We start from the raw sequence: 19,095 nt of genomic DNA on the forward strand, positions 1-19,095 counted from the left end.
CTGTTTTGCCCCTGAAGTTACATCTAATTCCTTAAGTACCACTGATCCTTCTAATGAATAATAAACCATAGTCCAACTATGATCAAACCCTATCGGGCCAGGAGAGGGTGTGGCGTCACATTATTCAAACCCCGGAATCAACTCTTAAGGGAGCAATTTATCTACTTGTCCCGACATTGGGGAAGGAGTCAATTCCTTCTTGTGTAACTCCCAGCTCCACAATCAAATGAATCCCCAAAATGGTAGGCTTGTTGAGTCGGCGATCTGATCACTCTCACCCATACATATCAAAAGACCGCCGGCAAGAGTTCACAACTCAATCAGGATTCAGGTTATGTTACCTATGGTCATCCTGGTGAAATGTAAGTCTTTATTATGAACGACATTGTATAATGAGACTAAATATTTTGTGGTCTGATTTTATAAAAACTTCTTTGTATAGAATATCACCGCTCACATGCCTCCACATAAATGACCAGGATCTGATCATTTGTAGCACTTTACAACATTTATAATACCTACACAACGGGTCATACTCATAGTATCACCAAGATAAAGTATCTAGCATTATCCATCTACTACAGACCATTTAGGTTATCACTTAAACATGATCCACTCATATGTCTCTACATACATGTTTAAGCTATAAGATAACCCTGGATATTATTTTATTTGTTTGTGGTTAATGCAACTAATTTTGAAATAAAACATCAAATATTTTATTACATAAATAAAATGTTTGTACATTACAATTACAAACTATAGAACCCTAAGAGATTTAAGGCATCAACCCAACAAAAACATGCAGAATAGAAGAGACATGTTGTAAACCCCTGTTGAGATAAATGTAAATCAAAATCAACTTTGGCATATGGCTTTGGTGAGGGATCAGATTGCTGATCAACTTTGGATCGCAGCTCAAGTCCAACGTTGATAGTTATTCTTGCAAATTTTGTGTTTAAATTTTATTAAATATGATGAACATCTGTGTTGTTTTTTAATTATTTGTGTCTAGACATGTTTCTTTTAATATTTATCCTTTAATTAATTAGTGAAAAATATGTGGAATATCTTAATTTTAGTTAATGAAGTGGTGACAAACTTGAACAAGTTTGGCCCTTACATGTAATAGATGAAAAATGTTATAAAATCAGTTTACTATTCATTATATAGAAAAAAATAAAAAGTGGTTGTCAAATCATTCTTTAAAAAAATTAAAAGAAAAAAAAATTAAAAAAAAAAAAGAAAAACTGAAAACCGAAAACAATTACCAAACAAATGGTTGTTTTTTGTTTTTCAAAAACAGTAAACAAAAATTAGTTACCAAATATATATGTTTTTTGTTTTTAATAAACAAAATTTTAAAAATAGAAAGATAAAAAACTGAAATCGTTACCAAACAAGGTCTTAGTAACTCTCAAAATAAAATCAAATAAATAAAAAAATTAAACATTTGTCAAATTTAACTCAAAATTAAGTTGTTCCTTGACAAAATCAAACGTAACTCCATCATTTCATTTTTATTTTTTAGTTTTTTAAAATTAAGTCTATTTCCTTCATATCTTAGAATGATTTGCATCATTCTTAAGTACAATGTTTGAATTCTTAGCCAAATTTAAAAATTCTAAAAAAAAGAAAAAATACACAACAACAACGACGACAACGACAATTTTAAAAGCTACTTTTCTGAGTTCTCAAAATTTGGCTTGGTTTTTCAAACTATTGGTGAAAAGTATATGACAAATGAAGAAATTTGAAGGTAGAAGTAGTGTCTATAAACTTAATTTTCAAAAACAAAATAATTATTATCAAACGGGACCTTTAACTTTCAATTTAACTTCCATACATGTTAAATTTGTATATAAAACATCATCTTAATTTGACGTTTCAATCCAATTTGAGAGTTCTTAAACAATGAACTTAATATACACAATTAAATCTATTTTTATGTTTCAAATATTCACCAAAATTTCACTTTCTTTCGCAACAAATATCCAACATTAACCATATACTCTTGTCAACAACCATCTAAAAAAACATAACCACCCATCCAAATAATTTAACAAAACAAACCATTTACACTACACATCAACTCTTACTCAATAAATTCAATACACCAAATACAAAGGTAACATACAACATGTGGATGACAAACAAATTAAAAGGGTTAAGCTACAAATCAAGTCCCAAACCTTCAAGTTTGGACCCAAAACTTTTAATTTTGTATTACCATAATATAAACTCTTTCACTCTAGATACGCATCTGTAATATGTAATTTGATATTCTTCAATAATAAAATTGTTTTCTCTCCTCTGTTCGTAGACGTAGCTAACACACGGTTAATAAACCACCTAAACCTTTGTATTGATTTCTCCGCTCTTTAAGTTTTTTTCTTTTATTTGATTGTTGATTTCATAACAAAAAAGTATCTCATAAGTTTTTGAGCTTTCAATCTCTCTATGTGTGACTTTTTGTTCATGTCAATATTGGAGGAAATTAACATATGGACCCACTGGTACTTTGAACAACTATTATTGCTCTCCTTTCTCCCTCGTTTTTCTTTTTCTTCTATTTGTCGTTTCTTGCTCTTTCTCTCATGTCTTGAGAGGAAAAAAAGAGAGGGGGAGGAACGCTAACATTTGATTCATCACTAAGAGAGGGGAAAAGGTGAGGTCCGAGTTAACCTATGTGCACAATGATCCATTTTGATAATTTCAGGTTAAACGTAAACACAAAATAATAATAATAATAATTTTTTTAAAAAAAATCAATTTTAGAAAGTAGGTGATAGGGGTGTTCATGGGGTGGGTTGGTTTGAGTGAGTTTGGGTTATAATAAGTGAATCCATGAACTAACTCAATCCATAAAATTTTTATTTATTTGAACTCAATCCAACCCAAATGAGTTGATAACCCAACCTAAACCGGATTGGGTTGGGTTGATCGGTTTTTTTGGGTCATTTTTTTGAACACCTAGTAGGTGAGATTGAAAACTCAATAACCTATTTGATATTTTTTAAGCTAGAAAACAAATTTGACAAATAGAAACTCAGAAGACTTTGGATACCAATACATAGAAGATTGAATAAAAGGAAAAGATAAAATCAACCATCTTAAATGATGATAATGTATATTACCCAAAAAACCATAGCCTGTTCACACATTTAGCCCTAAATTCCTCCATTCTCCACATGTCTAACTCCGTAATTTCACTCTCTTCATTTCCTTCATTTCAGAACGAACACCCCCAATCATATCTCAAATTCTCCACATAAAGAAAAAAAAAAAATGGAAACCACCGTGATCATCGTCGGAGCAGGTCCGTCCGGCCTATCCACCGCCGCCTGTTTATCTAAAGCCTCAATCCCTTACAAGCTCCTCGAACGAGAAGATTGCTCTGCTTCGCTATGGCGGAAATATGCGTACGATCGATTGTGTCGTCATCTGCCAAAGAAATCCTCAGAGCTCGCGTTCATGGAGATTCCATCTTCTTTCCCTAATTACTTGCCGAAGAAGATGTTTCTGGAGTATTTAGATTCTTACGTTTCGAATTTCGGAATCGATCCTCTGTACGGGAGAAATGTGGATGCGGCGGAGTTGGATAGGGATTCGAAGCAGTGGAAGGTGAGAGTGAGGAATAGTAGTGGCGGCGGAGAGATGGAAGAGATAGAGGAGTATGTTGGACGGTTTCTGGTGGTGGCGACGGGAGAGACGGCGGATCCGTACATGCCGGTGGTGGAGGGATTGGAGAGATTCGGCGGCGGAGTGATTCACTCGAGGGAGTATAAATCGGGGAAGGGATTTGAAGGGAAGACAGTTTTGGTGGTTGGGGCTGGAAATTCTGGAATGGAAATTGCTTTGGATCTTGCTAATCATGGCGCCACAACTTCCCTTCTTGTTCGAAGTCCGGTACTTCCTTTTACCAAAACTACATATCCTTTTTAAATAAGTAACCCTTTTTAGAAAATAATAATAAATAATAAATAACCAAGTTGAGATCTACCTTTACTTAAAAAAAGACTTGATTGCATCTTGCATCTATCTTTGTATAATTCATCTAAATATTCAACCACAAGTTGTTACATCACAATTTTTTTAAATATTTTTTCATGTGTTATCGAAGAAAAATGGATGGAGTCTGAGATGCACCCAAACATTACTTCATTTGATACTACTTATATGAACAATACTTGGATATGCATCCCCTTCAATAAGAAAAAATCTCTTTTTTTAAATCTTTTTTCAAAATTAGAAAAATTTGTCACCTGGTAATTTGTGGTTAAGTACATGTATGAGTTGCACTCAAGTATTTTTCTGCAATATATTAAACTTGGATGCATCAATCTATATAAATCTCAAATCATAGTCTAATCACACATAAAAAGAAATTTAAACAAAATATTTTAAAAATAAGTAAGAAAAGTACTGTCCTTTTAGAAACTATTTAGAAAAATATTGTTATTTTCAAACTATTTGTAAAAATATTGTTTTTTAAAAAAAATAATAATAATAAGTCGAGGGTTGAAAAATAGGTCGAATTTTGAACCCTCGACCTTCCTTTCATTTGTATGTCGAACTTTGAACCCTCGACCTTGCCCTTCCTAACATTATTATTGAGTCGAGAGCGAGAGCAAAATAGCAAGATTTTGATAGAGAGAGAATACCGTACAAATTTCTCCCTTTTTTTCCTTTTTAATTATTACACATTCTACCTTCTTCTTTCTAATCCTTTTTTTAAAATTTTTCATTTTATAAAAACAATTTCTAAAAATATTTTATTATTTTATTTAAACTCTAAAAAGAATAAATTAAAAAAAATAATAACTCATAAAAATAAAAAAATGTAAATTAAATATCTCATTTATATAAAAATAATTACAAAAATCAATGTGTCCCACAAGGCGGATGTCATCGATTTCGAGCTGGTTATCATTGTCGTCGTCGACTTCGAACTTGAGGTTGCTCGGGTTCTTCTTGATGTTGCTCTAGTACCTCTGCAGGCGCTTCATAATATAAATATTCATTATACTCTCCACGACCCCGACCATGTTCATGCACGTATGAAGACGAAGGACCAGCCTCTGAGTCATAATGTCCTGAACCAAATATTGGCATCATCATCATCGGACTAACATAATCAATTTGACTCTACATCTGCGTCATAGGGGGCAACTCTTCCACATTATGTGCAACCTCATCAAACTCATTCTCTTCCCGAACAGGTCCTCTACGTCTAGGAGTTGGTGGAGGAACAATAGGTATATCGTACATATAATGAATTTCCTCCATATAGCTTTGGTTGTCACTACATATAGCAAGAACCTGGTTCGGATCATTCGCAACCTCATGGAGTCTACTGTTGTTCGATCTATATGAATTATAAAACAATTAGACAACATTTAAAAAAAATAGATAATATTCATTCATTTACCAGATGATCCACAGCTGCTCCCGAACGAGTGACATAGCGCCTTGTGATATTATTATACCAATGAATATATTCTGGAGTGACATCTGTGTTAAACTGTTCAAGAGAAACCCCACTGCAATAAACCTTGCATGATAGTGCCATCGAACTACCAAATGTGCAACTTTTTCGGACCAATCTCCAGTCCTTAAGTCAATATCATGCAGTACGGGTTCAGTATTACAAGGCGATGGGACATCCTGCTGAAAACCGAATTGTCTCATCACCCTGTCAGGAAGATGCCACTCACCAATGTGAAAACATATGAGATGAAGATGTCACTCACCAATGTGAAAACATATGAGATGACTCATCGTCCGCCATATGTTTTAACCATTCGTACAAAAATTAAGCAAAGTATGCACAATAATTTTGTACAACTCCTAAATAACCTGAAACACAAAATATTATATTAGAGAATATTAAAGACAAATACAATAAAATTGTGAATAAAATAATCAATTAGGTTTAGTGTAATGTACCTGTTCAAGTTGAAGCAGATCAAACATGTATCTATACTAGTTGACTACATGTGTGGCTGTCCTAGTCACACAAAATTTGTCTCTCCACCTAAATTTGTAAATTAATAATTTAGAATTTAAATTAACTAGATTAGTGATATAAAAATTAAATTGAATTAAAACAACATACCAAGAACCGTAGGCGCATTCAACTAACTGAGCGTCATTAACATGATGTAGCTGTGGAGCCATTGTTGGAAATCGCTCCCAAGCCCATAGTTGCAAAAGTATGAGAAGCCCAGTTATCTCTCGAACCTTAGGTCTTGTTGCTTTGCATAGTTGTCTATACAACCATACCAAACATGCTCCACCCCACGAATACCGCCCCACATCATGGAGGTTAGCAGTAGCAGGAACATCAAGTGAACAAAATGACTTAGTGATCTCGAACAAGCCATCATACCGAGCGGTACTGTTCATGTAACAAGTGGCAAGCATTTGGCATTCCTGCTCGCATTTTATGGCCGTTTATTCACATTTTAACATAAACTACGAAGATTTTATTGAGGACTACTACAAATTGTCAATGTATGTTGAATGTTACTCTCCTCAATTTCAACATGTACCGCATGAAGATTACTGAATCATGCACCCTAATATGTCTGTCTTACATCCTGATCTATCGTTGTTGAGAAGACCTGGTAGACCGAAAAGTTCACGTTATCACAACGAGATGGATTGGACAAAACCAGCCACTTGAAAGAAGTGTCCTTCGTTACTAAGACGGGCTCCAGATAGTTAGGGATTGAATAATAAATATTTTTTTTATTATATATTCATTTTATTGTATATTCAATTTCTTTATTATAATTTATTGTATATTCAATTTTTTTTTATAATAATCTACTGTATATTTATTTTTTTTATTTTTTTTTGTAATCAATAAAGTTTTACATTATAATAATCTAATATATTCAATTTATAGTATAATAATCTAATATATTCAATTTATTCAATTCATTGTCTAATGATTATTCAATTATAGTATAATAATCTAATATATTCAATTTGTTATCTAATGATTATTCAATTATAGTATAATAGTCTAATATATTCAATTTGTTGTCTAATGATTATTCAATTATAGTATAATAATCTAATATATTCAATTTATTGTCTAATGATTATTCAATTATAGTATAATAATCTAATATATTCAATTATAATCTAATGATTATTCAATCATAGTATGATTATTAGCTCTTTTTTCTCTTTTTTTATATATATTTCTATGGAAAGTTCAAATAAAGTAAAGACTCTCGCTCTCTCCTAAGATCTCGCTCTTCAATCTTGCTCTCTCCTAAGATCTCGCTCTCTCACTCTTGCTCTCTCCTAATCTCGCTCTCTCACTCTCACTCTCCTCAATATCTCGCTCTCTCACTCTCGCTCTCTCTTAAGATCTCGCTCTCTCTATTATTTTTGTTATTTTTCCATTAATGATTACTAGCTTTTATTTCTTCTGGAACAATCACAAACATTTTTTTTATTATGGATCTACTACCAGATACTCAATGCGTAATCTTAGCATTCAATGTGTATTCCTGAATAATCTCATTTTTCAATTATTCAACCATTTCATTTTACCAAGTTCAATGTTAGTCAGATTAGTCAATATAAACTAAATCTCGCTCTCTCCAACATTCTCGCTTTGAATCTCGCTCTCTCCTACTATCTCGCTTTGAATCTCGCTCTCTCCTTAGTCTGCTTCAGCCCACTTATCTCCTTAATCGCTTTGAAGTTTCGACATATGTGTAACCTTCGACAACCTAATATACAAAATTTTGTTCGTAGACAAAGCTAATTCGGAATTGTCTTTCATTCCGAGGCATAACTTATATCCATGCGCTTCATATTCACCTGGAGTTCGCTCCCAGAAATATAGTCATCCTCACCCCCTCACGTCAATCCCACAAGCCTCCGTCTAATTCGAAATGATAACAAAATGCATAGGTTGTTAGAAGCAGCTCAAGTACACATATACATATAGTATACCATCTCATTACTTTATTTCCTCTATGAGGAAAAAGAAAAGTAATAAACCTGCAATCTCGAGGGTGGATGTGTGTCGAAACTTCAACCTTCGACAACCTAAGCGAGATTCGCGAGATTTCTCTTGTCAAGGGTTTAAGTTTCGACTTATATATTGTTTCCAAGTTTTTCTTTATTCGTCGAGTTCTCAACGTTCGACCTCCACATTAGTCGAGTTCTCAACGTTCGACCTCTAGCCTCAAACTCCCAAAACAACAATATTTCTCTAATAAGTTTTGAAAACAACAATATTAATATTAAAGGTCCGTTTTTTTCATATATATAAATAAAATAAATAAATATATATATTGTCACATGACATTATTTCATTGGAAGCAGCTATAACTTCAAATAAAGTTTTAGGTGTGTTTATTTGATATTCGAACTTTTTAAATCTGTATCTATTATTTAGTTCATAAATTATAAATAATGTTCAATTGGTCTAAATCTCACCTAAATTGAAAGTTTAGGAAACTATTTAATATAAATTTTAAAATTAATTTATATCTAATAGATCATTTATTTTGTTTAAGAAAAATTGAACATGTCAAATATCTATTTAATACAAAATCGAAAATTTGTGGATATGTCATCCGTTTTTATTAAAGTTCAAACACTTTTCAAAACAAAATTGAATGTTCACATAACTTATTAGACATTTTTCTAAAATTTAGATACAAACTTGAAGGTTCAGAAATTAAACATATAATTTAACCTAATATCGTCGGGTTGTTGAAGATGAAAACGATTCGAATTATTAAACATGATCAAATTTTATTGAAACAGATACATATAATGACAAGAAGAATGATAAACTTGCAAGTGTTCTAACAAAATAGTTTTTGGAGATTTAACCAAATATGGAATAAAGAGACCTGAAAAAGGTCCCATCCACATGAAGAGCCACCATGGAAAGTTCCCTATCATTGATGTTGGAACCTTCAACAAAATCAAATCTGGTGAAATTCAGGTACTTAATTTCTAAAATCAATGCTTCAAAACCTATCTTTAAATAACTTTCCCATGTCATTTAATTTTAATCTTTTTTTCCTTGCTCTAATTACTATATATATGTGTGTGTTAAATTTGTCGATAAATATGAGCAATAAAAATTCACTTTTTGATGTCGTTTATTTCGTGGGAATTCAAAATTTTTATGAAATGAGCATTTGAATTACCGTGTTTGTTTTGCGGTAATGTAAGATGTTCAGTCATCTTGAGAATTCCAGGTATCCTAGAATGCTCATACAAAGGGCATTTCGGGAGTTTTGGATGCCCTCCTGAAATATGGTTTTCTGGATTCTCGAGTTGAGAACATCCTCTCTTTACCTTTTTAACCCTCCGTTTTTCCATATATATATATCACTCTTCTTTATTTTATTTTATAATTAAAATAAATATCGTGAACGGTGTATTTCACTCTCTTTGATTATATTGTAGTTGTTTTTTAGAAAGATGTTCAAATTCAAAATTAAAATAATATTTTTATTAAAAAAAATCTTAATCTAATATATATTATTTTGTTGAGAATACTAAAATAATAAAATAATATTAATTTAAAAATAAATTTATTCAAATAATATTAATTTAAAAATAAATTTAAATTAATAAAAATAAATATGTTATATAAATTTGAATTATATTAAATTATTATAAATTAATAAATAGTCATAAGAACATTCTTGGAACAATATATAAATTTAATACATTTCGGAATAGAAATCTTATGAAATAAACACAGTTGTCCAAGTATTCTCGTACATCTCAAAAAAAAACATTTCCACAAACCAAACATAGTTATTTAAGGATGTCAGACATCTGTAATTCCAAATATTTATGATTCCGAATATCTAAAGATTTTGGCTATCTACATTTCCAAAAATAAATTATCTCTAAGATCTATAGTTAGTGTCTATCTGATCTGAGTTCAAGGGGAATATTTTAGTTCTTGAAAGTTAAAGAAATGGTTCTTCAACTTATTTGACCATTAGTTGACAAATGGTAGCATAATTTTACCTTTAAATATATATATAATCACCTTCCTACTAAAATTGTCAATAATTAAAAAAATTACAGGTTCAAAAGACTAAAATCCAACTTTTACAAATTAGGGATCTAAGTGCAACAAATATAAAAGTTGAGGAATCAAAATGTGTTTTTGAATCTAAAGTATAAATTTTAAAAACTAGATAAGTAACATTGTAAATTCCCAATATGACCTTGTTTCTCTCCATTCATCAAATTCATTGTAAGATTGATAATTGTAATTTTGTAGGTGTTATCTTCAGAAATATCAATGGTAGAAAGCAACAATAATATGATATTTAAAGATGGTAAAATCCATCCATTTGACTTTATAATCTTCTGCACTGGCTTCAGAAGCTCAGCAAAATTGTGGCTTAAGGTAAAATTAAAATAAATTCTTTCGCTCTTTATTTATTCCACATTCTAAATCAAGCAGATGCCTATTTTATTTCTCTCTTTAAAAATAATATGTTTTTTTTTTTTGTTCGTAAATTTTAATTGAGATACAAAACGATTAATGATTATTTAAAAATTTGATAAGATTGTGACTAAAAAAGCTATTTTCTTGTAGATAAATGTTATATATGGAAATATAATTCGACCTCATTTCAATTCACTAAAGTTCTTGAATAATCCTTTTATTTTATGCTTTTGAAAAATTATATCTATTTTCTCACATTGTTTTCACATTTAAACCATAATTAACCTTTAATCTAAATTTCAAAAACACAACTGAATTTTTGAAGACTAATTCTTTTTTAGTTATTAAATCTTGACTTAGTTTTTTAAGACATTTTAGAAAAGTGTACTACACACAAACTTAGTTTTCAAAACGAAAAACAAAATAAAACAAAACGATCATCAAATAGAGCTTAAGATATTAATATGATAATCTTATAATATTGTAGTCAATATGAATATAGTTGAACTAACATAACATATCGTTGAACTAAAACTTTTTTTTATACAGGATGATGATTCTCTCTTGAACGATGATGGACTATCCAAAGTGAATTCGCCCAATCACTGGAAAGGAAACAATGAGCTTATTGTGTGGGCCTGTCTAAAAGAGGGCTTTACAGGTCCAAGTTTGAGGCCCAAGAAGTTGCCAAAGATATAGCGGCCCAACTCCAATGTATTTAGTGTTTTATTTGCATTGAAAGCCTATATTTCTTTTTTTTTCCCAACGTAAGAACTTGTTTCCCTCTAAGACCTTTCACATGAACATCCATGTCCAAATATATAAATAAACCTGATGTTAAATTGTATAATAAAGATTCAGGTTTGTTAAATTATTTGAGATTTGATAGGATGATTGAGATTTGAGGAGAGTTGTAGCTATTTTTAGGTTCTTGTGTACCTATGTATACCTTGTATTTTACATTGCTAAGAGAATAAACACACAACTTAACATGGTATCCGAGCCGAGATCTTTGATTAATCACTGTATAGACAGTGAGTTGTTACCATTAGCCCAGATCTACTGCGCCACCGCTAAATCAGTCATTGCACGCCGCCAGATCAATCACCGCATGACGAATCCACCGTCGCTGCTTGTTCCGTCCATCGTCGCCCCTTCACACGAGAAACCCACCACTGTCTCCCTTCGCATGATCTCCTTCCTCTACTCGTTCCCTCTGGTTTCAGCCCAAGACCCACCATCCACACGAAGCCGACGCCGACGCCGCCTCTATTAGCCCCCTGTTTTCGGCCCAAACCCAACTCTGTAGCTCTCTCTGTTCACATCCACACAACGCTTGCCAGATTTGGAACGTGAGCAATGCTGCCTAGCCCCATCGACAGTTGTGCATCCGTTCGTACTAGACAGATATGGAACGTGAAGACAAGCCCCCAAGACAAGCCGGGTGAGTCGAACCAAGCAAGTCGAGCCGAGTCAGGCAAAGTCAAACCAAGCCGCGTTGAGCCAAGTGCGCCGAGCCAAGCCGAAAGAGCTGATCATGCCTAATCTGTCTGTTTCTGTCCATCTGCCTATTTATGTTGGGTTTTTTTTTCTTTTTTTTTTTTTTTTTGCTGTAATGGAAAAAAAATGACATTTTTCGTCTGATCAGCACAATTCTTGATGGCACTAACTAGATTACCTAGGCCTATCAAATGAAGAGCTTTCTAATTAGTCGTAAACTATAAATCTGTCAAATGAGCTACTGAAGAAGACATAAGTTTGTGGAAAGGCTAGAAAACTGGGAGAGCAAGAACCATTAAATAATCACCTGATTGAGTAATACTTCCATCCCGATCATTCACACCCAGTTTGATGTGTACGACACAACTAAATAATTTTGGGATTTTCTGCCTGTACGGTTTCAAACGATTGGTTTTACTAACTACTATCAACTTCATACTTCCCTGGTTGACACAAGTCAGGAGATCGGGCAATCTATAAATGAATATCTTGCTATTTTTCAGTCTATTTAGACTCAATTAGATCAGATTAAGATCAGTCCAGATCATCTACGACTTATTAAGGTTCTTGTGGGGGCTTCGTCTTGAATATAAGTTCGTCTGTGCTGCCTTGTTACATCGCAGTCCTCTGCCATCTCTGGATGCTGCGATTCAGGAAATTCTTTTTGAGGAGAAGCGACTTAGGCTAGTCTCCTCACCATCCTCGGACGTTGCTCTCGCAACCACCACCCATTCACGGTTTCCACCTGAGTCAATTTTTTGCAAGAACTGCAAACAACATGGTCACAAGTTTTCCAGTTGCCCCACTATTGAATGCAGGTACTACCACAGACGAGATCATATCTTGGACAACTGTCCTACCAAACCACCTCGGCCTCCAGGATACACTAATACATCCAAGAATTTCGCTAAGCATGGTGCTCCGTTTGTTATGGCTACTGCCACTACCTCTGTGGTACCTTTCAATTCTTTGAGTATCCAGATCAGCGATCTTCAGGACTTACTGAAATAGGTGTTATCTTCTAACTCTCCTACCCTTGCTGTCACACTAGGTATATCTTGGCTTCTTAATTCAGCCTGTTGTAATCACATGACCTCAAATATGGCCTTATTGTCTTCCTCCATCTCTGTAAAATCCTTGCCTCCTATACATTCTGTTGATGGTAACTAAATGTCTATTTCACATATTGGAACTGTTAGCACACCGAGTATTAGCCTCTCCACTACTTATCATGTCCCGAACCTGGCCTTTAATCTTGTCTCTGTTGTTGTGTGACCTAGGACTAACTGTTCTCTTTTTCTCTCATGGTTGTCAGGTTCAGGATCCGCGGATGGGTTAGATGGTTGGTATTGGTCGCTAGGTGGGAAGATTATTTTAGCTAATGTCCTTTTAGCCACCTATCCTGCCATCTGTTTCTGCGACTGTCACAAATACCGACATGTATCAGTGGCCCCTTCGTCTTGGTCATGCATCATCTAACAAAATTTGTAGTCTAATTTCTGTTGGTACTTTAAATAATGTTTTTCAGTTCCGTCCATTTGACTGTTTATATTGCAAACTGGCAAAACAACCTGCTCTGTTTTTTCCAAATTCAACATCTTTATGTGATAAACCATTTGCTCTTATTCATTCTGATATTTGGGGACCTACTCCTACTTCTACAGTAAATGGTTATCGTTATTTTGCATTATTTATTGATGACTACTCTTACTTTACATGGATATATTTTCTCAGGAATCGTTCCTCTTTACCCCAAATTTACATTGAATTTGCTAAAATGGTTCAAACTCAGTTTTCTCAAACCATCAAAATTATTCGAACTGACGATGCTATGGAGTATAAGGATGCTCACCTGCTTTCCTTCCTAGCCCAACAAGGCACTCTTGTCAAACACTCGTGTCCTTATACTTCTCAATAGAATGGGCAAGTTGAATGAAAACATCGTCATATTCTTGACTCTATCCGTGCACAACTTATCTCTGCATCTTGCCCTGAAAAATTTTGGGGTGAAGCTACGCTCATATTGTTGGATTTTGTGTCCTAAAACTCATAGTATGTAAACAATGGAGCTTATTCTGAAAATTCAATAAAGGTGTTATTGAATAGATCTATTGCTTGAATAGAAATCCAATAAACCTAAAAGTCCCTTGACTATTGGATGAGTACTTGAACTTTATGTGGAGACATAAAGATGAATCAGGTTCGAATAAATAGTCAAAATGATCTATAGTACATGGATAAGATTGGGTACCTTATTCTGGTAACACTATTAGATACGGCCTGCTCTGTAGTCGTTATAAGAAGTTGTAAAGTGCTACAAACGAAGTGATCCTAATTCGTTCATGTTGGACATGAGAAGTGGGGTGTTCTTGTGCAAAAGTGTTTGTACAAGATCGGACCACGAAATGAGTCACTCTTACTTTATAACGTTGTTTACTGTTTAAGACTGACTATTTCAAAGCGATAAACTAAGTAACTTGACCTTAATCCTGAGCTAACTATGAACTCCTGTTTATTTGGGATTGCCCTTAGATTTGCATAGGTGAGGGTTGGCTCAACAGCGCCGGTCCAATATGACTGCCATTTTAGAGGTAAGACTGGATAGATAGTTGGGGACATAGGGTGCAAGAGGAAATTCACTCCTACCCACTATAAGGATAGTAGAGAGGTTGTTCCCTTAAATGCTGATTCTAGGGCTTGAACAAGGGATCCCGCCCTCTCATTTGGCATTAGAGGGACTTGGTTTTGTGATTGGATCACAAAATAATTGTTCATTAGGGGATCAATAGGACTTAAGGAACAAGAGGTAATTTCGGGGTAAAACAGAGATTTGACCCAGTCATTATTACAAACAACCTGTGAAGGGTTAACTTACTAATCATGGTTATATCGAATGGACATAATATATCTACAGTGAGGTAACTTACTAATCATGGTTATATGAATGGACATAATATATCTACAGTGAGGGGAGTTCAACTATAGGCTTTAGTGGAGTGACCCATTAGTTAACGAATGGAGGTTAGATCGGTCTAATGAGTTTAGTCGATTAATCTCGGATCGTTGGAGCTCATGATCTGTAGGTCCATGAGGTCCCCCTACTAGCTCAGAAATGTATTAGCTCTAGAGTAGCGTGATAAGTTAATTTAAAATGTTCAAATTAAAATCAAACGAAATCGGAGAAAATATATTTAAATATGATTTAAATATATTAAGATGAATTGGTGTAAAAATTAATTTAATATTAGATATTAAATTAATTAGAATTATTTAAATTGTTTAAATAATTATTTATTAATTTTATTAGAAAATTAATTTTTGAAATTAATTTGTAAAATTAATAATTATGATTTTAGAAATAAAATATTATTTTAAAATCAATTTTGGATTTTTGGAAAATGGAAAAATTACACAAACTTGAAAAATGAGTTTTTCATCTTCGACTAGCTTACTTGGAACCTACCTTCTCTTTTGCTTTACTCCAAGCATGAGTTGCATCCCATGCAACACATCTCTTTGCATGATAGTCTGCAATATATTGAAGAGATTGGAGTGAAGAAAGGTGATGAGAACCGATTGAATTTTTGTTTAAAAATTCGGATGAAAAAGGTATTCTTTAATGTGTTCTGTTCAGTGATTTTTCTCCATATTTCCTTTGATTCCAGCTTATTTTGAGTCCCACAACTCAATCTAGAGCATCAAGAGGATGGTAGGGAAGATCTTGTGGTGGTCTACACAAGGATTCAGAGGATTTTGCAGCTGGAAATGGAGATTTCGTTGGTTCGGCCAAGGTATGTTCATGAAACCCATTATACTCTGTTTTGGCATGTTTCTTTACAACCAAAATTAATGAATTGGAATGCTTAGAGATCCTGATTTCTTCCGCTGTGTGATGGTGTTGTTCCAACAATTGGTATCAGAGCATCTTACAAGCATTTAGTTCGGATTAATTCTGGTTTGGTGGGTGTTTTGTATGAAAATATGAAACTACTGTAATGATATGGTTTTCTGAGTTTTGGCTTTAATTTCTCTTTGATTTCCCATTTAATTGGCTCTTGATTTATGAGTTTTAATGTCTTTCCAAGAGTCTATAATTTATTTGGAGTCATTAGAGTTGAAATTAAGTTGTAATTCGAAGAAACAAGCGAAGGGGCCGAGTTGCAGATTCCAGACGATCGGCCTCTGTTCATATCAACGTTAAGCTTCAGTAGCTAAACGATCGTTTAGCTTCATACGTTAGACGATATGAAGGAAAAGCTAAACGATCATGTAGCTTTGGGCGTTAATCTAGGTGTTGTGCGCTAGACGATTGTCTACCTCGGTAGCTAAACGATGCCTTGTTTTGCTATGCGATGGAACTACACGATCGTGTAGCTTCGGATGGGAGCTAAGCGATGAGGCAAAGAGCTATGCGATGGTACTGAGCGATCGCTTACACGATCGTTTACCTTTAATCCTGAGCTAAGCAATGCGACGAAGAGCTATACGATGGCGCTGAGCGATCGTTTACCTTTGTTCGGGAGCTAAGCAATGCGGCGAAGAGCTATGTGATGGCACTGAGTGATTGCTTACATGATCATTTACCTATGAGCGGCAGCTGAGCGATGCATCGATTGCTATGCAATAGCACTAGGCGATCGCTTACCTCAGGCGCATGCTAAACGATGGAGCTATGCGATAGTGTTTGACACTAAGCGATCGTGTAGCATCCTCCGGCGCTAAATGATGACACTATATGATAGAAGGCGAACACTATACGATCATGTAGCTTTGTTAAACGATAGGCGTTGGTTGCTAAACGATCAAGCCCAACGCATGACGATGGTCGTCAATGCTAAACGATCTGAATTGACGAGATTTTGAGCGAGAGTAAGAGAAGCCGTTCGACCAGTTCTCTTGATGTTTGGTCTGGTTTAGCTTCAAATGGTTTGTGGTTGGTCCGGTTCAGACGGTTCGGGTCCGGTTCAAGTGGTTTTGGAGCAGTTCGAGCGGTGTTGAAGCTGTTTTTTGTAATAGTTAGGTTTTTGCTTGCTTGTTTTTGCCAAAACTAAAACCATATCAGTATGTGTTTAATTATTTATACATTGGATGTATGTTATAATTAAATAAATCTTGTATGTGCATATAGTATGCCATTTAGAATTAAAATCCCACCATAGGAAGCATGCAACATGCATTGAAAGTATGTTATAATTTGTTATAATATATAGTATGCATGTTAGGGTTTCTTGTATTTAATATAAGTGTTATATTAGATATTTAATGCCTATATGTTATGGATGTTTAGCATGTCTAAGGTTTTATAAGCTGTTATAAAATTGGGTTAGATATTTAAAATCCATAACAAAGAACAGTTGCATGCTCACATAGGTTAACTACTTGTTTTAATTAGTTAAAATAGGTCATTAAACTTGTAAAACTAGGGTTAAATTGACAGTCTACGGAACACCTCCTACCTTAGGATTATAGTCGAATAATTGAGCGTTGGTAACCAGTTTTATGAGTATCCTTGAGCGATGTAAGGTAATAAAAGGGCTTATCACTTAGACCTCGTAGGTTTAAATCCATATATAAGAGTTATACATGGATAAACCACATAGACTTAGGTTAATTTTATTTAGCCAAAAAAGAACCTAAGTATGTTGTTACCCAAAAGTTAGAACACTTCAGTGGTAGTGAATAACTTTTATATGATAGAGTTATTAGAAAACTTCAGCGGGAGATTAATAACATACGCGGTATGTTATTCTTAGCTCTCGCGTCCCTAAGAGTTCACAATCTGGATTTAAGCAGTATTTCGTGTCACCCTGGGAGTGACCTCCCTTCGAAGAGTATTTTTTAGCTTAAATTTAGATTTGGGTGAATAAGGGGAAGTTGTTCGAACAGAAATCAAGTGTATGATTTCAACTGCCACGTCTCCACATAGTTCACACCGTGAGATTCATATGATGCTTTGTGTCACCCTGGGAGTGACCTCCCTTCGGAGAGTGGATGTATGTGTCAATACCAAGGTGAACGGAGGTAGTAGTTCATAGTAAGTGGGTGAAAGAAATGTGTCAACATATCCTGCAGTCTCCTCCATTAGTCTGAACTGTGAGATTCCAATGTTGCGCCTGTTGGTTAGCTTTAAGCGCCCCTTTGCTAGTCGTTTAACGACGGCTATCCCCTTGGAGGATTGTAACATAAGATTCGAAACAACCCAGGCTTCAATAAAATGAATAGGGTTTTATAGTTTCGTCTTGGGTATTGTTTTCTATTTCAAAATGATACTTATCTGTTCTATAAGGTCCGGAAATGGCAGGTCTACACTTATAGAATTATTAAGTGTTAATAATGTCTGACCAAAAGCGATACCTAAATGACTATCGGAATATGAGTTATTCTGGAGGTAGTATTTAGTCAAGAATGTCTTGATGTAGTATCGTTGTAAAAGAATAATCTTGGGCAAATTATTAAAATTGCTAAAACTTGATTGGATATATAATTTCAAAATGACAAGTTCATCGATACAAGTGTTGGCGTGAGATAAAATTATTTGGGATAATTATGTGAATTAGAAATCAAATTTGAACACGATACTTGTGATAGACGATTTGCGGTTTGTCTTAATTGAGGATTGTCCTCCCATTCCTAGCTTTAATACAAACCAAAATGTTTGGGATGTATATGACAGATGGATCAAGTCTAATGATATAGCCTGTGCTTATATCCTCATCAGCTTATCTGTTGTGTTGACAAAAGAAGCATGAGGATATGAGTACTGCCAAAGAGATTATGGAATCTCTACGAGGGATGCCATTAAGTATGTTTACAATAGTCACATCAAAGTGAGGACCAATGTTTGTGAACATGTCCTAGACATGATGGTCTACTTTCATATGGCAGAAGTAAATGGTGCTGTCATGGACGAGAAAAGTCAAGTTGGTTTTATTCTAGAATCTCTTCTGAAGAGTTTTCTGCAAATTTTGAATGCATTAATGAATAAAATTTGACTATTCTGTTGAATGAGCTATGGGCTTACCAAACAAAGTTGAGAACAAAAGGTCTGGTGCCAGAAGTAGAGGAATGTCCTCCAAGCCTGAAGTTGCTTCCTCTTCAAAGAGTAAGAGTATTCTTGTGAAGAAAGGCAAAGG

General features: G+C 34.1%; 1 pseudogene across 1 annotated transcript; it reads left to right on the forward strand.

Annotated features, from left to right (window-relative positions):
- Positions 1-2,995: 2,995 nt before the first annotated feature.
- On the forward strand, positions 2,996-11,363 carry LOC120070096 (putative indole-3-pyruvate monooxygenase YUCCA10; annotated as a pseudogene). Its single transcript, XR_016531650.1, has 4 exons — positions 2,996-3,909; positions 8,803-8,986; positions 10,292-10,420; positions 11,012-11,363. The product of XR_016531650.1 is annotated as a putative indole-3-pyruvate monooxygenase YUCCA10 (transcript).
- Positions 11,364-19,095: the final 7,732 nt, after the last annotated feature.

Source organism: Benincasa hispida, chromosome 9, assembly GCF_027475165.1.
Source record: "Benincasa hispida cultivar pf3 chromosome 9, pf3_genome.v1.1, whole genome shotgun sequence".
Taxonomy (NCBI): domain Eukaryota; kingdom Viridiplantae; phylum Streptophyta; class Magnoliopsida; order Cucurbitales; family Cucurbitaceae; genus Benincasa; species Benincasa hispida.